Raw genomic sequence first — 15370 nt, 5'->3', positions numbered from 1 at the left:
TTCTATTCAGCTATCTTCTTCACTCTAAGTTCCACCCTGTCAGCTCTGTTGCCCAGATTATTCATAGCAATTTCCATCCCTTTCACATCTTTATTTCCTTCCATCTCCTTGACCTTCTTTTCAGTTTCAATAATTTTACTTACCATGTTTTCAATGGCTTCAACATTATTAATTTCCATCGCCAATTCTTTGACATTTTCAGATAGAGTTTTGTTGCCTATCGTGGCTCTTTTGACAACATTCATATCCTTCTTCAGGCTACCTATGTCTTTCACCATTATGTTGACGGTTTCACAGAAACCCTTAATACTCTCATTATCTCCAACACAATCACTAGATTTACCCCTTTTGTCCTCTTGGTCCTCTTTCTACAGACCTTGAGTATTCAAATCCTCATTGCTTCCCACAACAAGGATATCATCCCCCCCTTACCCTTCCCATTATCATTTTTATACTCCTCATCAGAATCAATCAAAATTTGATTAATATCTTTGTTACCTCCCCTGTCAATGTTCTTCTTCCTCTGGGTTTTCTTTCCCGTACCTTTACCTTTCTTTCTTTTGATAAATTTACCTTCGAAGGACTCATCCTCAAACTCTGAGATATCAAAATCCACCACTATCCTCTTCCTCTTTCCCTTGTTCCTCCCCTTTTTTCTTAGCTCCTCCAACTCGCCTTCAATTTCTGAGTCTAAGTTAAAACCACAAGCCTCACTCTATGTTTCCTCATCACTTGCATTTTTACCTCTAATAGTTTTATCAATGCATTTCCCTTTTAGCAATTCATACACAAGAGCCATAAGACTCTGATGAAGAGCATGTTCACCCTTGGGGTCTTTTTGTATCTCTTTGATTGTATGGTCCATGGAACATGCAAAATAATATGGCAAGCTTACCTTTTCACCATGGCAGAAATGATTGAGCAAGACAAAGTGGTGCCCGTAAGCTCTCGTAAATCTACCATCCAATGCTATATAGGTAATTGTAGAAAACAAAATGAACCTCCATGGCCTGCATATACATTTTGGGCAGTGATAGGAGTTATCGACCTTCACCATTTTCTTCTTCTCACCATCCATGACAGGAAATTTGTCCATTGCCTTATCAGAGATGCTACGATCTCTACAGAATTTCATGCCCTCTGTCACCATCCTCGTGGCTTCTGCAATAATCTCCTCATCCACAGTCATCATCTGGCTCCCCACCAAAACTTTTCCATTCTTCCAATTCTTGATAAAGTGCTTAGTGACCATTGGATCTTTCTCACTAAGCCTCTCCATAAACACACTTAAAGCCCCCTCCTATAGAATATCCCAAACCTCATTGTTCTTCTTCCATTCCGAACAAGAGGTTGGTTCGAACATTTTTTTGCTCCCTCATATTTTTCCTTCGCAGTCACTGAATTTCCTACTCTTGTCTTTGATTCTTCTTCTCTGGTTTCTATTATTGCCCTGAAAAACAGCCCTGAATCTGTGCCAAGTTATTATGATAAGACACTTGAATAAATGCTCATCACCATCGTTGCAAGCCTTCATCGAAATAAGTGGAAGAAGCATTTAGAAATTATGGTTGATGATGTTGCATTGCCTCATCTGGATACAGTCCAGATTGAACAAATATTTCGCTTCACATGCAAGTTTTCTCTCACCATTAATAGTAATGATTTACTCAATTTGGCAAGCCAGGTTGGTGGCCCAGTCAGCACATGAATTAGCTTCTCTATACACATGTGTGAAAACACACATATCAAATGTGCCACTTATTTTCTTTGTTGCTTTAATTGCATTATTTATTGACCAAGATGGCCGGATCTCCTTGTTCAAATAGTTTATTATATTCAAAGAGTCTCCTTCACACCAAACTCTGGTGCAATTGGCTTCCTTTGCTAGAACCATCCCATGATAAGCTGCCATAGCCTCAGCAACATGATTAGTTTGATTTCCTATAGGTATGCATTTAATATTTTGCATTTTCCCCATTCGTCCCTTAGGACCACACCACATCCCACATTACTAGGATTACCCTTTGAAGCACCATCAAATTTGATTTTCATTCAACCATTGGGAGGACATTCCCATTTCACACCCTCTCTAGCATTAGTCTTAAAGTAATCTCATCCCTTTAATCTCGAATTCTTGAATATAAATTGATCATCCTTGTCTTGAGGGTTAGCAATACCACCTATGATATTAATATTTTCCAATATGTTTCATTTTATTTTCTCAAACACAATTTGAGCCTTATACACCTTCTCTCTTAACACTCTTTCATTTCTCTCTTTCCATATTCCCCAGCATATGTGGGGTAAGGCCAATTTCCATAACAAAATTGTAGACTTATTCCTTGAGGGGTGCTGCCAAGAATTAAAAACCTCTTGAACTAATTCTGGGAAAAACTCCAACTGATATTGAAGTGATCCAGACATCTTCCCCAGATATCAGTAGAGAAGAAGACAATGAAAGAGCAGGTGGTTAATGGTCTCCTCATTCTGCATACAAAGAAAAAAAACACTAGGCATACAAATACCTCTTTTTATAAGGTTATCAATAGTTAAAATTTTATCTTGAAGGGCTGTCCAAAAGAAAATATTAATTTTAGGAATTAGGCCTTTCACCCTTAGCCCAACAAGGACTATCCACTTTAGAAAACTGCTGATAATAAAGAGAGGCCATAGTAAATTTATCATTTGCTATCAGTTTCTAGATTAATTGATCTTCATCTTCCACCACCACCATGGAGTTCATTATTTTGTTCAGACTACCCAGGGAGGGATCAACTTGGGATAAATCCTTCCACTATCCATCTTTCCAGTAGTCACCCACCATAGAGCCATATTTCTCCTTGCACTGATTCTAAAATATACTCCAATCAGGACTTTCACTCAATAGGGACTCGAGCAACCAGGAGTCTTCCCATAATTTGATAAGGTTTCCTTTCCTCATCTTCCATTTCACACCTTTGGCAATTAGATCTCTTGTTCTTGAAACATTTTTCCAAATATTGGATCCAATTGGGATATCTTCTGCATTGAGGAAGCTTAGAAGAGTAGGATATTATCTTTTATACTTGTTGTCCCATATTAGTTTCCATTCTCCCTGGTTATTATACCCTCTCCAAATCTACTTGGCCATAAGAAACTCATTCATGTCTCTTATTCTTCTTAGACCCAGACCTCCCTTTCTTATTGGTTTACAAATCTTATCCCACACAATTAGATTCATTCTCTTCTTCTCCTCGACCCTGTCCACAGAAAAGTTCTTTGGATTTTTTTCATAGCCTCTGCAAACTTAGACCCAGATCTTAGTACATAGTTTGTCTCGATTATGTTTATGATTTATATGTTTGTGTCGGTTATTTACAATTTATATGTCTATAAACCAATACACTTTATATGTTAATTTATATCTAATAAATATAATACTATCTCTAAACATGTCATATCATTAAGTCTACTCTAAAAGGAATAGCATTCATTTCTGTAATAATGCAATTTTAATATGCAATGAATTCTAGATGTGAGATATGGAATGCAAATGTGTAAATTGTGAAGACTTGGATTGAAGACAATTTTCTCTCCTTCATTGATGATTAAAGTATGTCAATGATTCGTTTAAGATAGATCAACAAGATCAATTAAGGAGGTTAGGTTTTAGAACTGCATTATTGTTATAATATAAACAATCCATTCCTTGTCATCAAAGGGAATGGGGCAAGATAATTGAAGACAGCACTAGACTCTGTGTATAACACTAGCAGATAGTATAAAAACATTTTCATAAGTGATCGACAAGGAAACTTAAAAATTGAACATAAATTATGTATAGTAGAAATTATTGAAAAAGTTATCAAACATGGTAAAGACAGTCTGTGAATCAGCAAAATCGGATAACACGGCATCTTACTCAATTTTGCTGATTCGTGGACTGCCTGGCCATCATTTCCTTTTGCCCCACAAAACGGTGAAATCGACTAACATGTCGTGTTAGTCAATTTCGTTGATTCATTAGACTGGACTGGCTGCATGGAATTAATTTATTATTATTTCCAATCCAACTTGGACTTCTAATTTGAATGCATTTTAATTAAACTATAATTGGAATCTATCTCAAGGTTAACTAAACCTAATTTCTCAATTATTTTCAATTAATCCTAAATTGAGCTTTTCTCTTGGTAATCTCTATAAATTCAGTCTTCAGCTCTCATTCCAATTTACCCCAGAGATTTTTGAGAACACACTTGGAGATTATTATAACGCTAATTTCACTCTGGAGTCATTGAAAATTATTGTGCTTTTTTAGATTATTTGCATCCATTTTACTCATCCATCATTGCTTACATCCATTATTGTGATTTTTTAGATTATTTGCATCTCTTTTACTCATCCATCATTGCTTACATCCATTATTGCTTGAATTGATTATTTGCTTGAATTATTCATCCATCTTGCATCCATATAGTTAATATCATATAGATTAAATCCTTCGTCTTGGTGTAGTCTAGTCACTGGTATTGCTTATAACAATCTGAGAGCAATCTTATACTCGCATCTTTTAGAAGGCAATTAGTCACTTTGTTATGGTTTATTACTTATTGATTATTGATTACTAACCATGCATATAATGAATTAATTGAAGTGTTGTGCTTGCAGCTAAAGACCACTTTTTCATACACACATCTCTGGCACCCACTGTGGAGCCTGAAGACTACATTTTTCGGCCTCCAAGATTGACTGCTTTGTTTTTTGTTATTTTCCAGATTTTAGATTTTTTTATTTTTCCTCAGTACATCTCATATGACAATTCCCATAGGCTGAAACGACAAAATATAGATGTCGTACGAACTGGAATCCTGTCTCATATGGTTTGGGATCCTGTATCGTATGAGTTTTCATACTGTCGTACGACTCTGTATTTTTTGGTAAAAAATTTTTAAAAGAGGCAAATTTTCATGATTTTTTTATTATTCTGACAACTAACCCTGATTGTTTATCTGTCTATCTCAAAAAATTTCACAGCCTAATCAGTTTATGTAGAGCGCTTGTCAAAGAATATGCTTGTTGCACAAAGACAATATGACTACTAATTCATTGTCTTTGCAGGTTCCCTAAGGAGAATCAACTAAACATCGTGTATTCTTTAAATTCATTTTTAGGAACCTAACTTGCTATCTGGTTAAAGAACAAATCTGTCTTTCATGTTTTTAGAAAATTCTGAGAGGTAGGAGAGTATGCTATTGTCTTTTTCTAGACAATCAGAAATCTAGACCCTTGAGGCTTTTTCTTTATTTGAGATTTGTACATCTTTAGCAGGTCTTCCCTCCCGAGGGGTTGAAAAACTCTTAAAGTCATTATGGCTGGTGTGAGGGGAACGACCTAAGTGGGAATGGCTAAACTCCAAGTACTCCAACCCACTATAAAATAAACATGATTTGATGAAAATCAAGTCAACGGTAGTGCTCGGGAATAGCTCTCCTCCGTACCTTCGGGTATATTAAACCTTAGTTTTCAAGGCTGGGAGACCTCTTAATTGAGTTTATACCTCGATGCGCCGAACGGATCCTTGACTAGTTCCAATTAAAATTAGAAGCTACCTGGTTCATCTCCAAAAGGGGGATAATCTTTATGCAAGAGAGATAGTAATTCTCCCAAGATACTTGTCATTTTGTGCCCCCATTAGCATTTGGAGTCAGATAATACGGCATTGAGAATCCATTGCATGAAACTCATCGGTTGTATTCTGATTAGCTATTGGGTGTGTACCTGAGTCTATGAGAAAAGGTTTTCTTTCGTCAGCAAATTCCTTAGGGTTTGCATGCTGTGATTGGAGTCACTATACATACTACTTATTTTTTGTTTTTTCATCCCTGAAACAAAAATTGAAATACCAAAATTGGAGAAGACAAGAAACAACTCAGTGATTTGAAACTCTATCCATGTTAGAAATTAGTCCATCCTAAGTTGAAACTTTGTCCATGTCAGAAACTAGTCCATCCTAAGTTGAAACTCTGTCTGTGTCAGAAACTAGTCCATTCTAAGTCGAAACTCTGTCTGTGTCAGAAAATTGTCCATCTTAAGTCGAAACTTTGTCTGTGTCAGACACTAGTCCATCTTAAGTCGAAACTCTGTCCATGTCAGAAGTTAGTCCATCCTACGTCAAAACTCTATCCATGTCAAAAACTAGTCCGTCCTAAGTCAAAATTTTGTATCCTGGTCCAAAATCAGTCCATCTGAGAATTGGTCATACTCAGTTATCATACTCAGCAATAGAAAAAACTCAAAATTTCTAGGCTCTGTCCTGTGAACAGTCATACGAGTTTGATAATTTATTGTGCTACACTTGATCTTGTGTCGTACAAGTCTTCTGGTTTGTCATCCTAGACCTGATCCTGTGTCGTACGAGTCATTTTAATCTGTCATCTGGTTCTATATCCTGTGTCATACAAAACAAAACTGCCCTGAGTCTTTTGTTGTCCTGCACATACCCATCTATCGTACAGTACGAGATAGCAACTCGTATGAAACAAAACTTTTGTCATCTTGTAACTACTAAATTGTCATCCGGTACAGAAAATCCTGTCGTACGAGTCTCTGGTTTTGTCAAAACAGAACAATCAAACTTGCCTAAAACTAGCTTACAATGAACATAATACTGGTTATCAATTTTCCTAAGCATAAACAAATCAAGACAGTGTACCTCTTCCATTTGCGTTGCACGATTTGGTCGATCATCTTTCAGCTAGTTCAATCAACTACCTATCAAATTTTAGTCACTTAGATAATGTCTTATATAGGATAGATCGTTCCTAAAACCAGACTGAATCTTACACAATGCTTAGAATCTACTTAGATAAACGTCTTATACAGGATAGATCCTTCCTAAAATCATACTGAATCTCAGTTGTTTCTCCCAAACAATACTCTAAACAGAACAACTAGCTCTGAAATTGATCTTGACCTCAACATCACAAATAGCTCTAGGTCGCACTGATCCATAAAAATGCCTACACAAACCAGGAGTTTTCGTAAGAAAGCAACCAAAGGCAAAGGAATACCCTTTTCATACACCGATAATCCATTTTACGAAAAGGATCCACTTACTGACATACCGTCGTCATCAGGAGGACCAATTTTTGATGAGCCTAAATCTCCCACTATATATCAGATGGAACACAATGATGGAAACAAGGATGATAATAACATTCCCAAAAATGATAATGATTCCTCATCATCAAGTGAGGTTGACGAAGACACTGAACCTCCAGAAAAAGAAATCCTTGACTGTCAAAAGGACAAAGACTTTAGAAAAATGATGAAAGCTATCATGACCCAAGAGAAGGAAGACTATTTCTTAGAACTAGCAAAACAAGGTGTTAAACTTCCTACTAGATATGATGTTCATACACTTGTTACTAAAAATAAAGATTCACCTATACTCATGGTACACAAACAATTACAAGCCTTACGAATGGAGGTCACAGAACTGAAGAATAAGGACAATTCCCCAAAACAATATTCCCTGGAAACAATATGTCCCTTTCCATTTGACAAGAATCTATACATGCCTCCATTTCCTTCACGAGTGGAGATCCCAAAATTTGATAAGTATGATGGTACCTCAGATCCCCAAGATCATGTCAGAGAGTTTTGTGCCACCTGTATGGAGTTCATGCACAATCGAACGTACCTCGTGCACCTTTTCCCGAGGAGTTTAGGGGGTCAAGCAATGGAATGGTTCTCAAGTCTACCCAAAGGAATAAAAACGTTCGAAGAACTAATCCAACTATTTTTACAACAATATTCATAAAACATTCGACATCCTGTGACTATGATCGATCTTTGTAATACTCAACAGAAAATAGGGGAACCTCTTCTTACTTTCCTCCAATGCTAGAGAAACATGTTCTCTAGGTATCCACGACCTATCCCAGACTCTGAGAAAATGGATATATTTGTCAATAACTTGGTCCCCAAACTGAAATATAGTATACAAATGCAAGTACACCCATCATTTAACAAAATGGTAGATAATTCCATTTGAATGGAATATGTGCTCATAAAGAAGGGGGATATCACACCTTGGAAAGAAACACAACCAAGATCTAGCTCTAAAGAGAAGAACAAGTATTGGAAGTTTGGCAAAGACAATAACAAGAATTTTGTTAACGATGGAGTAGTAGACACTGTCAAAGCCAACTCAACATCCACAATATTCAACTTGGCTAGTGGTACATAAGCACTTAAAGCCGCTGAGGCTGCAGCAGAAAATCCGCCAAAGAAAACAAAGGAATGGTTCAAAGAAAAGTCATGACTTTCCAAACCTAAGCGTGATTTTACTCCACTTGAAGAATCATATGAATCCGCTTTCAAAACTTTATTGGAAAACAACTTGATAACACTACCAGATAACTCTAGAACATATGATCCAGAAGTTAAACCAAGATGGTGGAGAGAAAATGAATACTATAACTTCCATCGGAATAAAGGTCATAACATAAACAATTGCATGAAGCTAAAACATGAGATTCGAGATCTCATAGACATTGGTAAAGTTGTCGTTGGGAATCATCCAACTAATGTAGATCATAAAGCATTTAAAGACCCTTTGCCTGTTTACGAACAAGGTGATTCTTCAAAGACCAAAGGAGGTGCCAAGGTAAATTATACTTATTTCAATCAGAACAACGTTATCAACATGATCGGGTCTTCCCACTTGGAATATTGCAATGTGATTATAGTCCAAGATAAACCAAATGAATCACGATATGCAAGATCTCTCACCTATTCTCAAAATAAAGTCACCCTCCAAGGAGCTAGTTCTTCCAACCTGGCTCAAGAAACATCAAACCCTCCAGCCTTGCTAAAAAAACAAACAAAAATCAACCTTGGACAAATTTAAAAGGTTAACTTCATCATCATCTTCTAGATATAGTGTCGTTGAATAGTTAAAAAGGACAAATGCTCAAATCTCAATCTTTGAATTGCTAAAACTCTCATCTACTCACAAAGAGATCCTAGACAAAGCATTGCTCACCACCAACGTTCCAAAAGATTTAGACATTGATCCGTTTCAGTCTATGGTGGGTCATCTGACTTCACCTCACTATCTGACCTTCTCTGAAGAAGATGACAACTCGCTAAATCATCCACATAACCAGCCATTGCATATTGAAGCCATGATCCACAAACACAGAGTCAAACATGTTTTGATAGATGGATGCGCAGGGTTGAATATCTGTACTTACAGTCTGCGTACACAACTAGGATTCTCTGAAAATGTCATTGATCCTGGTAAGAAAATAACAATAACAGCCTATGATGAAGAAGAAAGGACTTATAAAGATCTAGTATCATTACCTATCAGAGTGGGACCAGTAGAAAGAGATGTCCTTTTCCAAGTACTTGATATTCCTTTGTCATACAATATGTTACTGGCCAAGTTGTGGATTCATGAAATGAAGGCGGTACCATCAACATACCATCAATGCTTGAAGTTTCCTTATAATGGAGCTGAATTCAGTATTCCTATTGATACAAATGTCATCTGTAATGCATTGACAAAAGGTGCAGATACTTTTGTGCCTCATAATAGGGAAGCCTCTCCAAATGCAGATCCAGAAACACTAATGAAAGACTTATAAAAGAGATTGAAGATTACAAATACCAGCATGGATGGCTACAAGATAGAACCAATACTTTCATTAGTCTCTCCCTCAATCACCAAAACATCTGGGCAAGCCATCAAAGGCTATGAGAACACAAACTTCAGCTCCGAATACCATATATGATGGTCTCTTTGTACAGTCTTCTACCTCCTTGGCGGATGAAATAGAGGAAGATGTTGTTCTTAACTAGCTCTTTAAGGAAGATAGTCAAAATGAGGAGGTACGACATTGTGATATTTCCTCAAACCAATATGGTCCCGACTACAAAATGATTCAACGCATGGGGTACTCAAGTATTGGTCCTCTGGGCAAACAAAAGGAAGGTATTACTGAACCAATTCAGCTACAAACCAAATCCACAAATGATAAGGTTGGACTGGGTTGCGATTTGAAAAAGACATCAGATCAAAAACATGTTTCTAATTCTAAGTGGCAGAAAAGAATATCGCCTTTAACATTATAGGAAGTAGACACTCAACAAACAAAAGCATAGTGTAGAAAAGAGAAAGAGAAATCAACAGTCAAGAAAGAAGAAATAGTCAGTGCTCAAGCTTCGATGGTATCAGCTACAATAATACAGGAAGTTGAGGTCCCTAAGGATATAAGAGATGAAGTAGTAAGAATTAGAGAATTGTTTGCACCACTAAAAGTTACAGTCACATATACTGGCAAGCAACAATTAGAGGACTTGGAGACTCATTCAAACGAGTATGAATGGGGTCCTGACCACCTCTCAGACACATCCACTACAGAAACTCCAAAAGAGTCTAGCGATTTCATAAATGATGCTCAAGAGCTTATGCGCATAAAACTAGAGAAAGAAATACAGGAAATTAGATAAAAGAGATAAGCAAATTATGAACAAGGACTGAAAGAAGGAAGAATACCAAAAAGCTTCTCATATATGTACCCCTATCCTAAAACAGAACAAATCAGGTATAGCACTACACAAGAAGAGTTGGATGCTACAGAACAAGAACCAGTTATTAGTCCAGAAGAAGCTGAATGGAGTAGACGACAGCAAATCACAGAAACATCAAGATCATGTCAACAGGTGTGTCAGATACAAGTGACAAATGAACCACAACATGAACAAACTTGCAATATTAAAGATGTTGGTGTTGATACCATACATACACTTATTAAATCACTTGAAGAAGACTCAAAAACTTCACCTGATGACTCTGATGAAATTCCTATTCAGGACAATATCTACTCAACCTCAAATCCTGAATCAGCTGATACAAATAATGAAAATTTGTCTACTGATCTTATCATTGTTAAACCATGATATGACATCCATTCTGGCATAGTGAACGACATTACAAGTATGTCTATTGGATTAGATCAACTAAATATTAACGTGAACTTTGATAATCATGATCCGACTCTGCATGGTCTCAAGACACTTACGTAAGGTATTCTTCTGGAACTTGACTTTTTGATCCGCTACTGTGATAACAATACCGTGAACGTTGTTGAACCTATCCAAGATTTATCCTTAGTACATCCCAAATTGATTGACTGCACTTTACAAAACCAGCCCATGAATATACCTACTTTTACCAATGACTATACGTTAGCCTATTATCTCAATGCAGTCGAACCTATAGACTCTTCCACCAGTGAACAGAGTGAAAAAATGACTGAAGCGGATATCAAGTATCTTAGTTGCAAAAACAAGAAAAATAAAAATAAAATATCTGATGGCGAAAACTACATTGTGGTGGTGTCAGAATCTAAAAATGAGAAAATAAAGGACGTACCTAAAGGTGAAAACCTCTCTGAGGTGCCTAAAGGAGAGATACTTGATATACTGCCAAGTCATTTCTAGAAAAGGTCCTCCATATTGATCGAGCCAACTCAGCCAGCGAACATTGGGAGTCAAGAGACACCACACATCATTCATGTAGCTCAATCACTATCAACAAAAGAATTGAAGGAGTTCACTCAGCTATTCTTAGAAAAGAAAATAAAATTTGCATGAACGTACTCTGATATGCCAGGCTTGGATCCTAATCTCATTATGCACCATCTTTCAATTACACCGGGAGTAAAACCAGTTAAGCAAAAACTCTATAAGATGCACCCGCATGTAGCACTATTAGTCAAGGTTGAACTAGAAAAATTGCTCAAAGCTAGATTCATTAGAGCTATAGATTATGCCGAATGGATTTTAAACATAGTACCTGTGTCAAAGGCAGACAAGTCTATCAAACTTTGCACAGACTTCAAAGATCTTAACAAAGCCTGTCCGAAGGATGACTTTCCATTACCAAATATTGGTATGATAGTTGAAATGACTATTGGGTATGAAATGTACTCACTAATGGATGGATTCTCTAGATACAATCAAATCAAAATAGCTCCAGGAGATCAAGAAAAGACAACTTTCACCTGTATATGGGGAAACCTTTTGCTGGAACAACATGCCATTTGGGCTAAAGAACGCAAGAGAAACCTATCAAAGAGAAGTTACAACTATTTTTCATGACATGATGCATAAGAATATGGAAGATTATGTTGATGACACCTTATTGAAGACTATGAAAAGATCAACGCATATTCAAGAGTTAGTTCCTATACTCGACAGAATGCAAAAGTTCAAACTCTGGTTAAATCCAAAGAAGTGTGCATTCAGAGTGACATCCGGTAAACTACTTGGCTATATCATTTCAAAGAAGGGAATCAAGGTTGATCCTGAGAAGTTTCAAGCTATAATGGAAATTTCACCTCCAAAGAACACCAATCAAATGAGAAGTCTAGAGGGGCATCTCCAATCCATCAGACGATTCATTTCTCAGCTAGTAGACAAAGCTCAACCTTTCACAAAGGTATTGAGAAAAGGAATAATATAAAACTGGGATCAGCAGTGCGAACAACATCTTCAGCAGATAAAAGAGTACCTGACAAATCCACTGATATTGATGCCACCGATTCAGGGTAAACCACTAATCTTATATATATCAGCAACTGATTCATCACTAGGGGCACTTCTGGCGCAACAGGATGACAATAAAAAGGAACGAGCTATTTATTACATCAGTAGGACATTGGTGTCTTATGAAATGAACTATACTATAATAGAAAAATAATGCTTAGCATTAGTCTTTGCATCACAAAAATTGAGAGACTACATGCTAGCACTTTTAGTCAAGCTAGTGGCCAAAATTGATCAACTCAAGTATCTTCTCAATAAGGCAACACTTACAGGAAGATTGGCGAAATGGGTCATGATCCTTATAGAGTTTGACACTGAATATGTGGAACACAAAGCCATAAAAGGACAGGTAATTTCTGATCAACTTGTTGAAGCTCCACTTGAAGACACTCAACTGCTACACATAGAGTTTCCAGATGAATCCATAATGCACCTTACTCAACAACCGTGGAAAATGTTCTTTGATGGGTCCTTTACTCAAAATGGTTCAGGTGCTGGCATATTATTCATTACTCCTTAGAAGTATTCTATCACAAAGTCTTATAAGATTCTATTCCCTTGTACAAATAACATTGTAGAATATGAAGCTTTGGTGAATGGGATAAAACTAGCTATTGAATGGAATGTTGCAGGATTGTATATCTATGGAGATTCTCAGCTGGTGGTTAATCAAATCAATGATACATATCAAACTCGAGATGAGAAACTGATGCCTTACAAGAGAATGGTTGATGATCTTAAGAAGTATTTTGCTTTTATATCATTCCAACAGATTCCTAGGTCCACAAACAAAGCAGCAGATGCTATGGCTACCTTGGCATCTATACCTGAGTTACAGGAGTCCAATTTTTTCTTTTATTTCCTAGTGCAAGAGTTATATTACCCTACTTATGATTCTCCTGAGACCCAAATAGTCTATTCTATTATTGGACATGACTCATCCTGATACAGCCACATCTATTCCTATCTATGTGACCAAATTATCCCTAGAAATCTTACCCGAAATGAGAAAAGAAACCTAACTCGAAATGCTTCGCGGTATGTTATCATAGCTCATGATTTATTTAGATGAGGTTTGGACGGTACATTGCTTAGATGTCTAGAAACTGAAGAATCTAAACATGCATTATCGGAAGTCCATGAAGGTATTTGTGGATCTTATTTGAATGGCCTTAATTTAGCTCTGAAACTACTACAGGATGGATACTATTGGCCAGACATGGAAAAAGATGCCATCCAATTTGCTAAGACTTGTGAGAAATGTCAGCTTCTGGAAATCTCATACATGCCCCGGAAAGGGACCTCATACCATTTATAACACACTGGCCTTTTCAGCAATGGACCTTTGATCTCATTGGTCAAATATATCCTGCTTCATCCAATGGACATAAATTCATCATAACTGCCACTGAGCATTTCACCAAGTGGGTAGAAGCAGTTCCGCTCATTAAAGCAACCAGTAAACAAGTCACCTTGTTCATCCTAAACCATATCATCTGTAGGTATGGGATACCTTCATCCATCGTGACTGATAATGGAGGACAGTTTCAAAATAAAGATCAGGACGAGCTTTGTGAGAAATTCAAAATAAAGCAACACTGGTCATCAGTATATTACCCTCAAGGTAATGGACAAGTTGAGGCATCTAACAAAAACCTACTGACTATCTTGCACAGAACAGTGAACAAATCTAGGAAGGATTGCAATCTGCAGCTCAATCCTGCACTATGGGCTTACAGAACAAGTATCAGAACACCTACTGGGGCTACACCTTTCTCTTTGGTGTATGGGTCTGAAGCAGTACTACCTATTGAAGTAGAAATACCATCTCTAAGAGTTTCTTTGCAGGGTCTTGTTACCGATGAAGATCATAGAATATCTAGATTGCAAGAGCTTGAATTGTTGGATAAGCATCGACAAGTGGCATTTGATCATCTCAAAGTGTATCAGAAGATAATGTCCAAAGGATATAACAAGAAATTTAGACAAAGAGAATTCCAAGTTGGTGACCTAGTTCTGAGAGAAAATCCAAAAATCAACAGTTTCGCGACAACAAAGGGAAGTTTGAACCCAACTGGCTGGGTCCCTACATTGTTACTGCAGTATTTGGCTCTGGTGCTTATCAACTCTCAAAATCAGAAGGAGAATAGCTCCATGAACCGATTAACACCATCCACTTGAATAAATTCTTTGCTTAGCATTCTCTGTGCCACCAACTTGTATAGCTGGAAAAACTCCTAAAAAGAATCAAAAAAATCAGAAAAATCATCAAAAGAAAAAAAAAAAAAAAAAGAAAGAAAGAAAATGCCCTGGTGAAAACCTGGTAAACAAGCACCTTGGTAAAAAAAAAAATTGAATCTCTGCCAAGCAGGTGAAAACCTAGCAAATAGGTACCTCTTGTACTCAAGCGCTCCATCTATCAACGCAACGTTGGCAATTCCCATTTCCATGCATCTTTGCTTTTGCTTGTAAATATTTTTCAGTCACTTTCGTTACATCCTGGTTCGTTGGAACCTTCATGACTTGAAACTGATCAGCATCCTAGTCTTAGGTTACTCGATAGAGAAATTCATATGTCCTAAGAAGTATCAACCAAGTCATCTTTCTATCAGTGAATCGTGGTCATCCACTCTGAGTCAGTCACCTATCTCCTAACTACCAAAGAGTTTTTATCACTGAGTAAACAAGCAAAACAACATAATGGAAAACAATCACTAAATTGTTTGAGCTATGAATGAAAATTTTCTTTGTGTGCTATCTTTTATATTGG

Source organism: Cryptomeria japonica, chromosome 9 (assembly GCF_030272615.1).
Source record: "Cryptomeria japonica chromosome 9, Sugi_1.0, whole genome shotgun sequence".
NCBI classification, from domain to species: Eukaryota; Viridiplantae; Streptophyta; class Pinopsida; order Cupressales; family Cupressaceae; genus Cryptomeria; species Cryptomeria japonica.
The sequence above is the reverse complement of the archived record's forward strand: the minus strand, read 5'-3'. Positions refer to the sequence as shown.